This window comes from Marmota flaviventris, chromosome 8 (genome assembly GCF_047511675.1).
Source record: "Marmota flaviventris isolate mMarFla1 chromosome 8, mMarFla1.hap1, whole genome shotgun sequence".
In the NCBI taxonomy this organism is placed as follows: domain Eukaryota; kingdom Metazoa; phylum Chordata; class Mammalia; order Rodentia; family Sciuridae; genus Marmota; species Marmota flaviventris.
Genome location: NC_092505.1, coordinates 10,796,929 through 10,812,687, shown reverse-complemented (window position 1 = coordinate 10,812,687; position 15,759 = coordinate 10,796,929).

The window sequence follows — 15,759 nt, the reverse complement described above, 5'->3', positions numbered from 1 at the left end:
ACCAGAAACCATATGTTCCTATTCTTTTCTGTAGCTCAGTATGCCATAAAAACTTGAATCATCTACTTCTTCATCAAATCTCATATTTTGTGGGATTTTGTGCATATGTACATAATTTAAATGGTTTTTCTCTTGTTAGTTTGTCTACTGACAGTTTACTTCATAGCCTCAATTATTGAATCTTTGGAGAGTAACAAGTTTCCCCTCCCCTACACTATAATAATCAATGTTGCAGTGAAACACTTTGGAACATATTCATATCATTAGGATGTACTAGAATTAGAATTGCTAGATCCCAATGTATGCGTTTTTCATTTAGCTAATTCTAAATTGCTCTTTATAGAAGTTGTTCAATTCACTTCTACCAGCAAACACAATTTCACTGATATTTAAATTCCAAGTTAAATCAGAAGGTCCCAAGACCACCAAGAATTTCTATTTTGTACACATCTGTGTCTTTTTTTCTGATTTTCTTTGACTGGATTTGAAATCTGCCCACATCGAACTTAGTTTTGGAACTAAGAGCACCTCCCTGTAACATTTTTCCTTCAGTTAATAGGAAAAGTTAATGACATCATGGCTTCTATTTTACTCACATTACTCTTAATTCTTATATTCTGGCTGTTCAGCATTGGTTTAAGTTCTGATTCCAACAGCATGTTTCACTGGAGAAGCAGAACTCCCATTTTCAATAAAAGAAGATTCAAATTATGGCTGGTCAGCCAGGAGACACCTGGACCTGGAGACAAATTTGCTGTAAAACAATTAAGGTAAAGGTAACAAAGATAAGGCCCAGAAGCAGAACATGGTAAAATAGTGGCCTGAAGTTTTAAAAAGATCTCACACATTGAAAAACACCAATTGGGTATGAATAGAGGGAAGAACACTTCTGATTTTATAGTGAGCCCAAATATTTAAAGATAACAAATATATTTATGACTTTGCCAGTCTACCGTATTCAGATACTTAAAGGGCAAAGTTAAACACTAAAAAGTCGCCTTGCTGCCCGAGTAAGCCAAAGTTCCTTCTGCTGGATATTATAGATCTTGTAGAAATTAAACTCCTGAGGCTGAAGTGCTGCTACAATTGCCTGTCAGCCATTGGAAATGAATCATTTGAGAAAGTGCTTCTGTGCTTTGAGTATTAAATTGATTAATATTTTTTAAAATTTATTAACATAGTATATCATCACCATTTAATATTGGAGTGTCTTTAGTATTCTAAGATGATAAGGACTATATAGAACTGTTATGTCAACCATTTGATTTGAATCAATAAGTTAGTTTAAAAATGTATTTTCACCAATAGTTTTAATGATTTTCTTCCACCAAATTGTGACTTGGATTAATTGACCCACAAAAATTCAGATAAAACAGACAAATCAGTTTTGTTTGCTGACTCAGCCTTAGATTCTTTAGTCTAGAAAATGATTACCAAATGCAAGTCTATGAACCTCTAAAAAATTGCCCCTAGGCAGCTGCCAGGTAAGAATAGTAAGGACAGTCTGTTCATAGACAGTAGTCAAAAACCCATTTGTGAAAGAAAATGGTTCTTTAGTCTAAGATTATGTCTTTCTCTTCAGTATTAAGATGAGAAAATGTCTTTATTTCTGTGAATTTCTGTGGTAATATATGGTAGTGGTTTTCAGTTTTTTGGTTTCTTGTGTGTTTGTTTTGCTATATTGGGGGTTGAACCCAGGGCCTTCTGCATGCTAGGCAGGTATCCCGCCACTGAGTTACTCTGCCAACCCAGTGTGTTTGGCAAACATATTCCCTTATTTGGCAAACTAAAACTATGAGTCCTTCCACTGTTTAAAAAATTATTGTCAAGTAAAAAATCTAATAGTCTAGAAATCCATAATCTAGGATTTTTTTCTAAAACTATACCTCTGGACATCTCAGTTCTACTTTGGAAATTTAGAATCATTTGATTATTGAACTAAATTTCTTCAGAACTTTCCTTGATGAAGGCAGGTCTGAGAATTTCTATGTTTAATTCAGTGCTGTGTTTTTGGTACCTGAAAAGGTATTTTGCACACAAAAGTAGTATTTAATAAATATTTGTTGACTGAATGGTATTGGACATTATCTGTTCATCTAGTTATAAATGTTTTACTCTAGGTTGATATATGCATACAGGTAACATACCTTTATTCCTAAAACAAGATCTCGACATATTTGTTATCTCCTCTACCTCTGGAAACTGCCTCCTCTAGGGAGAAGGCCCCCCCCCCCCCCGCCCCACCTAGGATACAGAAAACCTAGTTATATTGTCCTGACTGGGTCAAGGCTGGTTATCTTATATTGAGTGATCCAGAGTGGACCAATCAGGATTTCCCAGGATGTTGCAATTAAGGCAGAGATAATGGCTGGAGCCTGTAATGAACTCTAAAACTATAGGAAAACCATAAATTTCTATGTCAAACTCAGAAACTAAGGAAAATAGTGTAGCACTAGAGAAGGAAGTAGGGCAAGAAGAGGACAGGAAATGCTAGCTGCTACCTTCCCAGGTCCTTGTTCTCAACTGTTTCTGAAGCTAGATTGCCCCTGGCTGGGGGTTCCCTTAGTATCCCTGAAATCCTTGCAGTAAATTTCTTCTTTGCTTTGTTGTTCTTTTTAATGATGTCTTATTTTGGAGTGTGTGTGTGCGCTTAAAATGGTTCAATTTTGGACTGGAGTTGTGGCTCAGTGGTAGAGCACTTGCCTAGCATGTGTGAGGCACTGGGTTTTATCCTCAGTACCACATAAAAATAAATTAATTAGGTTTGGGATTGTGGCTCAGCGGTAGAGCGCTTGCCTAGCACGGGCGGGACCTGGGTTCGATCCTCAGCATCGCATAAAAATAAAGGCATTGTGTTGTTTCCACCTACACCTAAAAAATAAATATTTTAAAAAAATAAAAATTAATTAATTAAATTAAACAAAATGGTTCAACTTTATTTCCGTTAAAATCCTAGGATCTAAAAATCTTAGGACCAATGAATTCTAACAAAAAAACAGTGCTTTAATTTTATATTACGGTCGATTTTTTAAAACAATTTTTTAAAATTTTTTTAGTTGTAGATGAACATGGTACCTTTATTTTATTTATTTATTTTTACATGGTGTTGAAGATCAAACCCAGAGCCCCACATATGTATGGCAAGTGCTCTACCACTGAGCCACACCCCCAGCCCTTATCGTTGATTTTTCCTTGCAAATTATGCAATTTTTAAATAATTTACCAGCTCAGTAACTCTTTAGCTATAGTTTTGGTCAGCAAAGAGTTTGGTGCATTGTATTTTTTTTTTTAAGTTATCCATAAAGTTACCCGCCACAGGTAGGCATTTAAGCAGCAGGCAAAAGTGAGGATGGCCCTTTCTCTTCTAGGTAATTATTGCAGCTAACCTGCAAATAGAGACAAGTGCTTCCATCCATAGCATGTGACTTGCCCTAATTGAAAATGTTAGAAAACTTCTAGCCTGGGGTGTAGCTCAGTGATAGAGTATACAATTAACATGTGGGAGACCCTGGGTTCAATTCCCAGCACCAAAGAAAAAAACATTTTAAATTATTTGTTTTTAATCTCCAATAAATTAAAATTTAGCCTTTGATTCTAATTCAGTGAGAGTATATTTTCTATCAAACCGTTAACCATTACTCAAACCAGGTTTAATAGATCCAGAGTTTTTTAAAGTTATTATTAGAAAATTTAGAAAAATAATATTTGTACACATGTGCCAGTGGCCATTTATGTATTTTTATAATTAGAAAATGTGATTTTCCAGGATTGAAGCAGAATCTTTTCCTGCAAGATGATCAACAATTAATAGCTTCAGGGTATCTCCTTCAATAAGCTTTTCTTAAAACATCTCCTGTAAAATGAGCAGTTGAAATCATCTAACATTATTGTGTGAGAGAGTGTAATTCAGAAACATAGCACCCCATATGATATATATTACATTCACAATGAACACTTTATAGATATATCTAAGAACTATAATACTAAGGCATAAGCAAATAATAGCAATGTATCTTTTCTTTGCAACACTTACCAGCTGTGTTGGACCAGCATCATTTAGACATTATTGTCTGTCCCTCTGGGACTAGGAGTGAAAAATTAAAAACAGATATATTACTGAAGACAGCAGGGTTAAGAACATCCCTTCTGGGTATAAAAGAAGAAAAAGTTTCTCTTAAGTTTTACTGAAAGGTGGCAAAGTTGTACAATAAATACAAGTCCAAAAACCCTCTCAGCTTTGAATTTGTTAAAAACTCTAAGTAGACTTTGAAAAGTAATCTTTCTCTAATTAGGAAAGTACTTCCTACATACTTTGGAAATTTAGAAATACAGAACTTTTTTTTTTTTTTTTGGTACTGTGAATTGAAAGACAATCGAATGAATTGGACTTAATTTTCCCATGTTCATATATGAATACACGACCAGTGTTAACTCCACACCATGTACAACCACAAGAATGGGGTCCTAATTAGAATGTCATATTCCATATCTGTATAGTATGCCAAAATACATTCATTCTATTGTCATGTATATCTAAAAACGAACAACTTTTTTTTTTAATTGGGAAAAAAGAAAATACAGAATGATATGAAGAAGAAAGCAGAAATTGCTTATAATATTACAAATACTTAATTTGGGGGGCATTTTTTTCATTACTGTTTGAGGGATGTTCATTTACTGGCTTATTCTTAGTGACTTTGGTATCTGAGTGGATGATCTTGCGTTCCCAGCTGCCTCACATCACCTCTAATAATCCTATCTACCGCTCTACTTTAGCCATAAAGATTGCATGTTGGACCTCCCCAGTGCTTGCATCACTCATGCTGTCCAGCTGGCTTGCTCTACCTCCAGTCCATTAACCCTCACTTTCCACTGTCCATCCTCTTCTTACTGTTTCCCTCCTTATCCACATTGGATTTCATAGATCACAGCCTCATTTTTTTGTACTTTTTAATTTTTAAAATTTATTCATTTATGTTTTTTTTTAAACAGTCACATTCTTGCAACACCTTCAACCCTCTCTTCTTTGTTGTACTCACCCAGCAAAACTCTCTCATGGCTGTCACATGTGGCTTTCTCTGTGTCCGTCCCTGATCAACAAACTTTTCCTGTTTTGTGTTACATTTGTAAGTAGAAACGTCAAATGGACACTAAATATTATCAACATAAAATATTTTTAAAATATTTATTTTCTGTAGCTGTAGTTAGACACAATAACTTTATTTTATTTATTTATATGTGGTGCTGAGGATCAAACCCAGGGCCTTCCACGTGCAAGGCGAGCACTCTACCACTGACCCACAATCCCAGCCCTAATATATAATATTTTAATATGCCTCTTTCTGAATCACAAAGATCACTTGGCCAAAAATCATGTAAGGTATGGAAAATTTTAGTAATATCATCAGTGACCTCAAGTATAATATAAATAGATAATTTTTTACTATCCAAACTCGATTACTTAATAATCTGTTTCTTCTGTGAAACACTTATAAATATCAATCATTAACCTGGTAACTAAATTTTGAAAAATCTGAAAAAACTCTCAAATATTTACAGGCCAGGTGCTGTAACACATGCTGTGATCCCACTACTTGGGAGACTGAGATAGGAGGATCACAAGTTGGAGGTCAACCTGTGCAACTTAAGGAGACCCCATCCAAAAGAATTAAAAACAAAAAAATAAATAAACAAGTGGGAGTAGCAGGGAGGACTAGCAATGTAGCTCAATACCTACCTGCCTTGCATGAGGGCCTGTGTTCAATAATCAGTATTGGTTAAAAAAAATTTAGCCAGGCACGAGGGTGCCTGCCTGTAATCCCAGCAGTTCAGGAGGCTGAGACAGGAGGATCGTGAGTTCAAAGCCAGCTTCAGCAAAAGTGAGGCCCTAAGCAACTCAGTGAGACCTTGTCTCTAAATAAAATACAAAATAGGCCTAGGGATGTGGCTCAGTTGTTAAGTGCCCCGAATTCAATCCCCGGTTCCCCTCCCCCAAAAAACTTTTATAGGCAAATTTCTCAACTAGAGGAAAAGTTAAATTATAAATCAAATAAGTTAAGAAACTCCTAGTTGAAAGAAAAAATAAGCGTGCTCTGTGGTGGAGTGCTTGCCTGGCATGCACAGGTCCTGGGTTCAATCCCCAACACTGCAAAAACTAATAAGGAAAAAATAAACTAAAAAATCAACTCCTTGGGAATTAATCAAACATCTAAATCTCTGAATCAAAGAGGAAAATAAAATATAAATTATCTGTAAACTATAATACAGACGTTGCTATTTCATATAAAATGTATACACCTCAAGACGCACTTGGAATGATGTGTAGCTTTAAACTAAATTTATTATTACAAAAATAGTAACAAAAAGAAAGTATTCTCAGAAACTATTAAAACACTTAAATAATTCCAAGAATGTAGGAAATAGGAATATTCAAAGACAAATTAGTAGATTATAAAATAATCAAAAACAAATTGTAGGGATTTCAAAGAAAATTAGCTAATAAGCCTAATAAAGGAACAGCACAACACACACACACACACACACACACACACACACGCATGCTCGTGTATGCATGTGCGCACACACACACACATATCCCATAACTTTAGGTGTGATTAGAAATAGAGAAGAGGCCAAATTAAGAGAGAATAGTATGTACCACCTAATGACAATACAGCTGAAATTCTACAGAAGATGTTAGTCTTCTAGCAAAGTACAAATTGCACAAAACCGACTCGTGGATCACCTAATGTCTCCTAACAGAGCAACAAGAGAAGTAGGAAAGGTTTTTAAGCAAGAGGAAAGATGCTTTTGGTTAAAAACCTGGAAGTGATCATGTGATTCTTCTTTTTAAATCAGTTCCTCTTCCTATCACCCTAATAATCCAATGGTAAAGACTTTAAAATATATGGCAATGAAGAGGCTGCACATATGAGGGGCTCCAACAAGTGCATCTGTCCAGCACTCATAGTAGGTCTTCTTGGTAAGCTGACTTTCCATATCGTGAGATGCTTATTTATGTATATCCTCCTCTCAAAGTGCTTCATACTATGACAATATCATGTCACTTTTCACTGAGGAGGTAAGCCCCTGAAGGGAATGGGATCTGCAAACCTGCTTTCATCTGTCCTTGTCATCCTTTCCTCTGCTCATGGAAATGAAAGTGTCCTCTTCTTCTCGAAGATTAATCTGACAACTTGTGCACCGGATCTCCTTCACTTAGGAACCTGACCCTCATACCCATACCTTCTGTCTTCTAAGAGTCCCATGGACCCTTTCTGCTGTGTCATCCCATCAGCATGCGCAACTATGTGTTCCATCCAGACACCTCCTTGGCCTTCTCCAGCTGTGGCTCCATTTCCCTGGTCTCCTTCACACCCAGACTCCTCCACACATTTGTCTGCATTCCTGCAGGTCACTCTCATGTCCTGTTCACTCCTCAAACCACTCCAGTCAGTCCTGTCCCAGCAACTTCACCAACACTCATCTGGTCAACCTCACCCATAACTTACCTCTGCTAGTCCAGAGGACACCCCTGGGTTCATCTTATTGGACCCATCAACAGCTTGTAGCCTGATAGGCCCACTTTCCTGTTTGAAGCACGACAATCACACTGTGTGCTGGAGCTGTTTCCTTTGGGTTGAAAGAACTGATTGTGTCTCTTCTCAACTCCAGGTTCAGTGACAGCACATTCATTGCTTGAAATTGGCCATGGTAGGAGACTTTATGCCATGGAAATCAGTAAATGCCTCAAATCAGAGCTGCTTTATTATGGAAAACTGGCTATGCAACATTTACCTGCTTCCAAACATCCCTTTATCATGTGTTTCTTTCTTCACTGACATTGTCAGCCCTTCAGTAGATATTCTTTAAATGACCCCCACGTTTTCAAATGTTTCTTTGGGCTTTCTTTCTCATTGTCTTATTAAGGGATCAAATTAAATTCCATGGCTTGAAATACTCTCATGATTATGATGATCTTAAGCCCTGTGATTAATATGAATCTGGTATTAAATAGATTTATTGAATTCAATTAAGTGGCAAATAAATCTCCTTTTGAGCAATTGCTCTGGTTTGCCCTAATTCCTAATGGAGAATGAGTGTCTATTTTAGAACGCCAAATGACCATATGATTTTAGTTGTCCCAAATGAGCTGAGGTTATCTGATCTACCAAAACATAAAGTTGGACATGTACTGTATAAATGAATGGAAGTAGTATACACCTTGTTGAGAGCTAGCAGATCTCAGACATAAGCACATTGCACAAGCAGATGACTCCTGCTCCCAGTGTTTACTCTGTCTGTATTGCCACTCTTCATGTCCATAGCCCTTCCTTCAAGCCATACATATGGCCTTTTTAGGAATTCCCTGTGCCCAACTGATTAAGGAAGAAAAAAAAAAAAGAATCCAAGTCTCTAGTTCACAGACAGTTTCACATTGTTATGGCCCCATCTGGAAGAGGACTCAGTAGCACTGCAGTCCCATTAGGAGCAGATCAGAAGAATGATAAAAGAAAATCTTCCCAGTAGGCAGAACTTCAAGCAACTCATCTGGTTTCCTGCTTTGCTTAGAAAGAGTCATAGCTGGAAGGGGAGATATATACTGACTCATGATTTACTGATGGTTTGAGTGGATCACCACTCCCGAGGTGGAATTCCTTAAAAGTCTTAATGCTCTTTGAAATCCATTGTATATAACAAATGAACTTATACCTTTTATGAATCTATAATTAACTTATTTTTGTGCATCTGACTATGTTCCACCCTCAGTAAAATTGAGAAATGTCACATTATTTTCTATGGGAGTTAATTCTCTCACAGGACCCTGGATTTAAAAGGCTGAAGTGAATTGTCAGAGATTTGGAAAGAATAAGACAGGGAGATATGGGGAAAAGTTATACACATAGACTCTCAGACTAGGCAGAAGTAGGAGGATATTGGTGATTAGATGGGTACTCTAAAGTCACCTTACTGAAAAAAAAAATGCTCTCAATAATCCAGGAGATATGATGACTAGTTCCCTGGGTATCAGTCTGCCTCTATTCCATTGCTTATGCAGTGGTCTCATAAAGTGGCTATGGTGTCAGAGATGAAGGTTTATTATGGATTGAACAACAAGTATGTCCTTTCACTAATCTAAATGCTTAGTGCCCAACTCATCAACAGCAGCTACCAGTCCCCAATTTGGAACATTTCCTGGGAGAATCAGTTTAGTTACAGTAATGTTTTCCATCATGAAGGGGACAACAATTTTCCTTCACTGGGTGAAATAGGTGCTTTTTCTATGTACTTCCTGTCTCTAGTACTTCTGCCAATACCACCTTCCATGGAATTAGTGAAGCCATTAATTCACCTAATGCTATCTCATATAGAACATTGCTTCTGACCAGGGGCCAGTTTTTTTGATGCTAAAAGTGTTTCGGGGGCTCCTGTTGCCATAGTGCACTAGTGTTTCCACTCATCTCATTACCCAGAAGAACCTGTGTAATATACAGGGCTATATATCTTGTAGCACACTGGAGTGGCCTATTGAAGACTTAGCCATGGCACCAGCTGGGAAAATGCTGGAGAGGCTGGGGTTCTGTTCTGTGGAATATATGTAATATATATTTCAAAATTCTAACTCTATAGTGAGAACACATAAGTCTTAAAACCCAGGACTGGAAGTGGTAGTGTCATTTCTATTATACTTAATCATTTAAAAATGTTCACTTCCTGTCTCTGCAAATTGGGCTTTATCTACAAAGTGAGTTTTTATTCAATGAAGAAATGCTTCCATCAGAAGACACAATGAAGGTTACATTTAACTGACAGTTGAGTATGTACCCTGGCTATTTTTGGCATTTCATGATTCTAAATCATCAGAGGGGAAAGGGGGTTACTGTATTGTCTTGGGTGATTTGTCCTTATTATTAAAGGAGAATAAGGTTGCTCTAGCATGGTGGGGTAGTGAAGAACATATCTGGAACCTACGGAGTTCTAGGGGTCAGTTACTGGTATTTCCATATCTGGAGGAAATTTTTAATGGAAGACTATTGAAATTCAGCTGAGGCCGGACTGCCAAGGGCTCACACCCCTCAGGAAGAAAGTTTTGGGTTATCCCAGCAGGTAAAGATCCCAGCTGAAGGAGCTAGAGGAACATGGAATGGGCCACAGAGGCAAGAGGTATAGATAACCAGTATGCCTTGTGACAGTTACATGAATGAAGATCACAGTAACCATCTTCCTGTTCTTGCTTACCCTGTTATGCACATATATTTTATTAGTTATCCTTCTGTATAGCAGAATTTTTTTCTTCCCTCTTCCAACCTTTGTCTATATTTTGTGAATAGTATAGGCTCTGGAATGTTCTTCAAATCAACACACTGCAATCCACTTCCATAATTGATTATTTGATGTCAAGATTGTCCCTGATATGGCCAGTAGAATAATTTAAGCTGGCCCCTGTATCTTTTTGATAGGTCCCCAATCAACTTTTTGAGCTTTTCATAGTGACCCAGTAAGGTATTCCAGGTTCACCTTATTTTTTGCAGCTCTGCCCTTTGGAATCAGCCATTTCTTCATCATCATAGTTTTTGTATATTTGTTTGTCTTAATAGGAAATGACATAGAAGAAACCAAAATTTGGGTGTGGGGTGTGCTCTTTGCCACAAGAGTGTCATTATGTCTAGGTCCTCTCCATGGATAAAATTATATAATATCAAATAACTATTTTTTACTAACATGTCTTAAAATTCATGAGCTGGTAATTTAAAAAAATTTTTTTAAATCATGAGCTTGTATAATACCTCCAGTTTAGTCTAATATCCTTGGCCACTCCCTCTCCCTCCCTCAACTCATATTTCTAACAGAACAATAGATCTCTCAGAACTTCAATATATCTACTCTTTTGCACGATCCTACAATACACTCAATACAGTTTCAGAATTGTGGTGTCAATACTACTTCCAACAACAAACCTACTATATAAAGTTCATAATTGTTTTCCAATTTTAAAAACTAATAGTGTTTTATTTCTTTCATTTAAAAAATCTTAGGATAAACATGACAGAGTGTTCATATTTATCAATTCTAGATGACAATTACCCAAGTGTTTAGTTATTCATTGTTTTCTTTTAAAAACTCTTTATTGAAGTATAATATGCATATGAAAAATATGCTTATAGGTGAATGGTTAAGTGAATTTTTATTAATTGACATGTGAGTGGTTAAATGGATTTTTATTAATTGACATATATCTCTCTCTGGAAGAACGTTTCTTTATGGCAGATATGGAGAAACAGAATCATTGGCTTCAAGCTTGTATTCATTTTAAGACATATTCCTAAATTGTACTTCAAATTGAGTTTATTCTCCCACCAACATTGTGTGAGAATATGTATTTGCCTACAGACACAACAAAAGTTAATATCAAATAACTATTTTTTACCAACCTAATGGATGAAATATTAGTATCTCATTGCATTTCTTTTAATAAAGGTAATTTTAAATTCAGTTATTAGCTATTGAATTATATCTCACATGAATGTTTATTTCCCCGTTTTCCTATTTGATTGTTAGTCTCTTTCTGTTTCCACATGTACAAAATTTTTAAAAATTGGGTTAAGTTTGGGGCTATTTTTTCCACTTTGTCTGTTGGTTGTGCTGTGTTGGTTAAGTCAGTAAGGCTTTATGATTCCTTCTCCTCTCTGCAGATCCTCTGCTTCTCTGGAGATGAACTGAGTAAATCATGACCAACCTTGTGCACCACTGAGTTGTGATTAGTGACTCTGTTCAACTTCAAATGCATAAATAAAGGACCTTGTCACCTCATTTTTCCTGAAACAAATCAAATCAAATTTCTAAACTTCTTCCTGTAAATTATGGACAAAGGAAGGTCCTGAAATTACCAGGGAGAAAGTCTGAGAAATTGAAATTGATTATCTGATTCCCATCTTTACCAATTTAATTTGCATAAAATATCATTCATATCTCTTCTTCATTCCTTTGTTTCCTTTCTCTTTTTCTGGGGTGGGGGCTTTTGTAGTTTGACTGAAGAGTTTTAGCTCTTAACTCATATTTTCTCATAAGATCTTAAATTCCTCAACCCCACCATCTCCCACGTTAGGAACTTTTGGGACCACTGCTCTGCATATTGAAGAGTGGACTACTGCATGTAGGGTGGTTGCTAATCCCTAAGACTTCCACCTGTGGGTCTGGAAGGTGAGAAGATGGGCATTTCTGTACTGAATCGACTCTCCTTCCCTTCCCTAAACTCATCGTCTTCATGTAGATCCTTCAGCATCTCTTTCTGCCAGTGGGTGGCATGGACTTATATGGCTGGCAGGACCTCATTGGCAAATTTTTAGAAATTTTCCAAGCTGGGTGTTAAGCACAGTCATTGTTAAAAGTTAAATTATATAAACTTACAATTATATAAGTCATATAAAATGAAGATAATAAATACTTAAAACTCATGGCTCCCTAATTATTTTACTACACTTTTCTATAATGCTCTTTATATTATTTGTACCTATTGCATCTGTTGAGAGGATGTCATTTAATGGTGTCCTACTGTGCGTCTGTTCTCAACTCTGTGTTTTCTTGGTAGCTTTTGTTTGGTTGTAGTGACAATATTTAAAACACTGAAATCAGAAAAGCACTGCATATATGAGTTTGAGTTATTATTTTGTTGAAAATGATAAAAAATGTAGATTAAACTTAAATCATGTCTATACCCTTTAAATTATAGATAGCCCCCAGATAGAAGAAATACTCCTCCAGGATTTGAAAACTATCACTTGATTTAGCAAAGAAGTTACTTACATCATCAACTAACAACTAATGTTCCCATGTGTATTTTTGTTGTTTAACTTTGCTCTTATTCCCAGCATAAATGAAAATCTCAATCACTATTCATGCCAGAACTGCACTTTCTCATTGGTTGCAACTCTAGGTTGGTTTTAGATATGAGAATTTGACAAAAATCAAGCATACTATTCTTTGAGAATTAATTGTGCTGTAGAAGTCTTAATAAAGAATAATACATACTTATTATCATTTTCAAATTCTGTACAGCATATACTTCATAATGAACTATGTACATTATATATATCTGTATATAGACACACACACACACACACACATATATATATATATACATATATATATATATATATATATATACAGATACCTGTGTGTGTGTATCTGTATATAGACCCATATAATCAGATACAGATAGAGATATAGATTTTTTTTAAATGGTGGCTAAACTTTCACCAACTTGCTACTGGCCCCAGTCCAGTATTAGCATAGTTTGTTGACCACATGATGTTATGAAAAAAAAAAAAAAACTGAATGGCATGTCAACATTTGCAAATTGCAAATTTTCACATAAAAAGCTGGAATTCCGAATTCTTTTGAAGCATCAGATCTGGTCCCACAGTGTTCCAGGGCAGCACTCAGCAGCAGCTGAGCCACTGGAGTTACACCCTCAGTTTACAGCCATCCCACCACTCCCTGCTTTCCTCCGACCCTGCTGCTGAGTGCAGAATTCCCTTTATTACCATGTCTGTGCTGTGGATTTTCCATCCCTTATTTATCCCACAACAGCAACACCCAACCTACAGTTGCAGTTAGAAATCTGGAAACCTCAGCCTTGACTAATAGCTAAATTAGATCCCACCTTCTATTGGTTTAAATCTCATTAGCTCTCAATGATTTCTCATAAGAACTAAGAAAACATATGTGAAAGGGTTTTGAAACTATTTAAAGCTACCAAATGATAGGTTTTATAGGACGTACATAATTTATAACATCACTTAGTTTTATGCATTAATAAAACTTCATTAAAATCCAATTTGTTACATTTTCCATAACTAATGACAGTAAAGATATGTTTATTATTTTTCACTTATGCCTTACTTGTCTTCTTTCTCCTCCTTTTCTCCCCCTTCTTTGTCTTTTCTAATTTAATGTTACTTCTGAAGTACAATGCAGTAATGAGGTTGTTGCATTTTTTAAATTAAAATTCATACTCTGGTCTGCATTCTGGCCTAATTTAAACACTGACATTATAAACTCATGCTAATTAGCCTGAATGGCCAAATCCCCCACCAATTAAGCAAATGTAGAAATTTCAGATTACTTCAGTCACCCTATGTTAAGGTTAAAAAAAAAAAAAGTGATGATTGTCATCTGTAATGAAAGTGGCCCATCTCTGGGATATCATATCAAACTATTTTTTATCATTATGGAATCATGGGTGCAATAATATTTTGACATCATTGTGTTTTGAGTGTAAACATTTGAACACAGTTGTCATAGATTCTTTCTGTTCTACTGTAATGGCAAGTTGTATCTCTGTGAGGTGAAGGGTTTTTTTCAGTAATGTTGAACCAATTTGATTTGAAAAAATATGTTGCTTTCATTCCTTTTATCAACACACATAACACCATTTTTTTGTGTGTTCATCAGGTCACATAAAGTGTCTTACCTTTCCAATCTTGAATTTGCAAATGGTCTGAGTACCAAAATTTATTTTTGTTAATTATCAAAGACAAAGAAAAAAGTAAAGTTTACCAGGAACTGCACACAGCACATGCGGCTCAGTGGTGGAGCCTCTGCCGAGTGTGCATGAGGCTTTGGGGCTCAACCCCAGCATGGGATCGACACACACTAATAATATGTTGAGCACCCTTCTCCATGGGAATAAGAAGTGATTATTAGACTCCCAGGCTAGCCCCTAATGAAGTTTAATATTTCGACTGATAATAATCTAAGTTCTAATTTCTGAAGCAAGGAGGAAAGAGGGAAGAGGAAATGAGAGGAAAAGTGGGGGGAGTAGAATAAGCGAGACAAAGCTGGGAGATTCAGAGAATGGAGGATGTGAAAGAGAAGGGCTTGAAGAACACTTTCCCTGGGATTAGGCTGCTCTAAGCAACATCTTGAGATACAATATGCAGTTATTTTATTTTTTGTGCCCTCCAATTTTCACCTCTGCATCCCCCTCTTCAGAACCCTTGCCCTCATTTGGGGTGCCAAGTTCCTGCCCTATCTATGCCTATTCTACCTTATCCCACCCTCCAAAATCATGCTCTTGAAACTCCCATTTCTCAGTGCATCTGTTCTTAGCAAGATATTGGAAAATATTAGCCTCAGAGATCCTAGACATTTTGTGGAGTTCAAAGAAACCCAAACTTCTGATATCTACCATTCTCCACTGAGGGGAATTCCAGACAATGTCACAAAACGAAGCAGAAAAAAAACTTAAAGCAGTACAGAATTCTCCTCTTATCCACAATTCCCCCGCCCGTGGTTTCAGTTACTGGCAGTCAACCATCATTTCAAAATATTAAATGGAAAATTCCAGAAAAAAACAATTCATAAGTTTTAAATTTCAAGTTGTCCTGAGTGATGTGCTAAAATCTCCCACTCCTCCTGTGTGGGGAGCTGCTGTGAATGACCACGCCTTCCAGTCCTGAAGCAGGAGGCTCTGACCAAGCACTGCATTTCATGGTGACTTGGGCATTGTCCCAGCTCAGAGAGCAAGGCATGGCTCCAGGTGTAGGCGTCACCTGCCAGGGTTGAGCTACACTCACCTATTCCTTTGTAATCCTACCCCTTGCCTAATATGAATGGCTTCTTCCCAATAAAATGGTTCAGCACGTGCTCCTCTCTCTCTTTCCGCAGACCCCTAAGGTCAGAGGAGCTGTCACAGGACCCAAAGAAAAAGGTATTTCTCTGTCTCTGTGTGATTATTTCGTGCAGCCCAGTTCACCT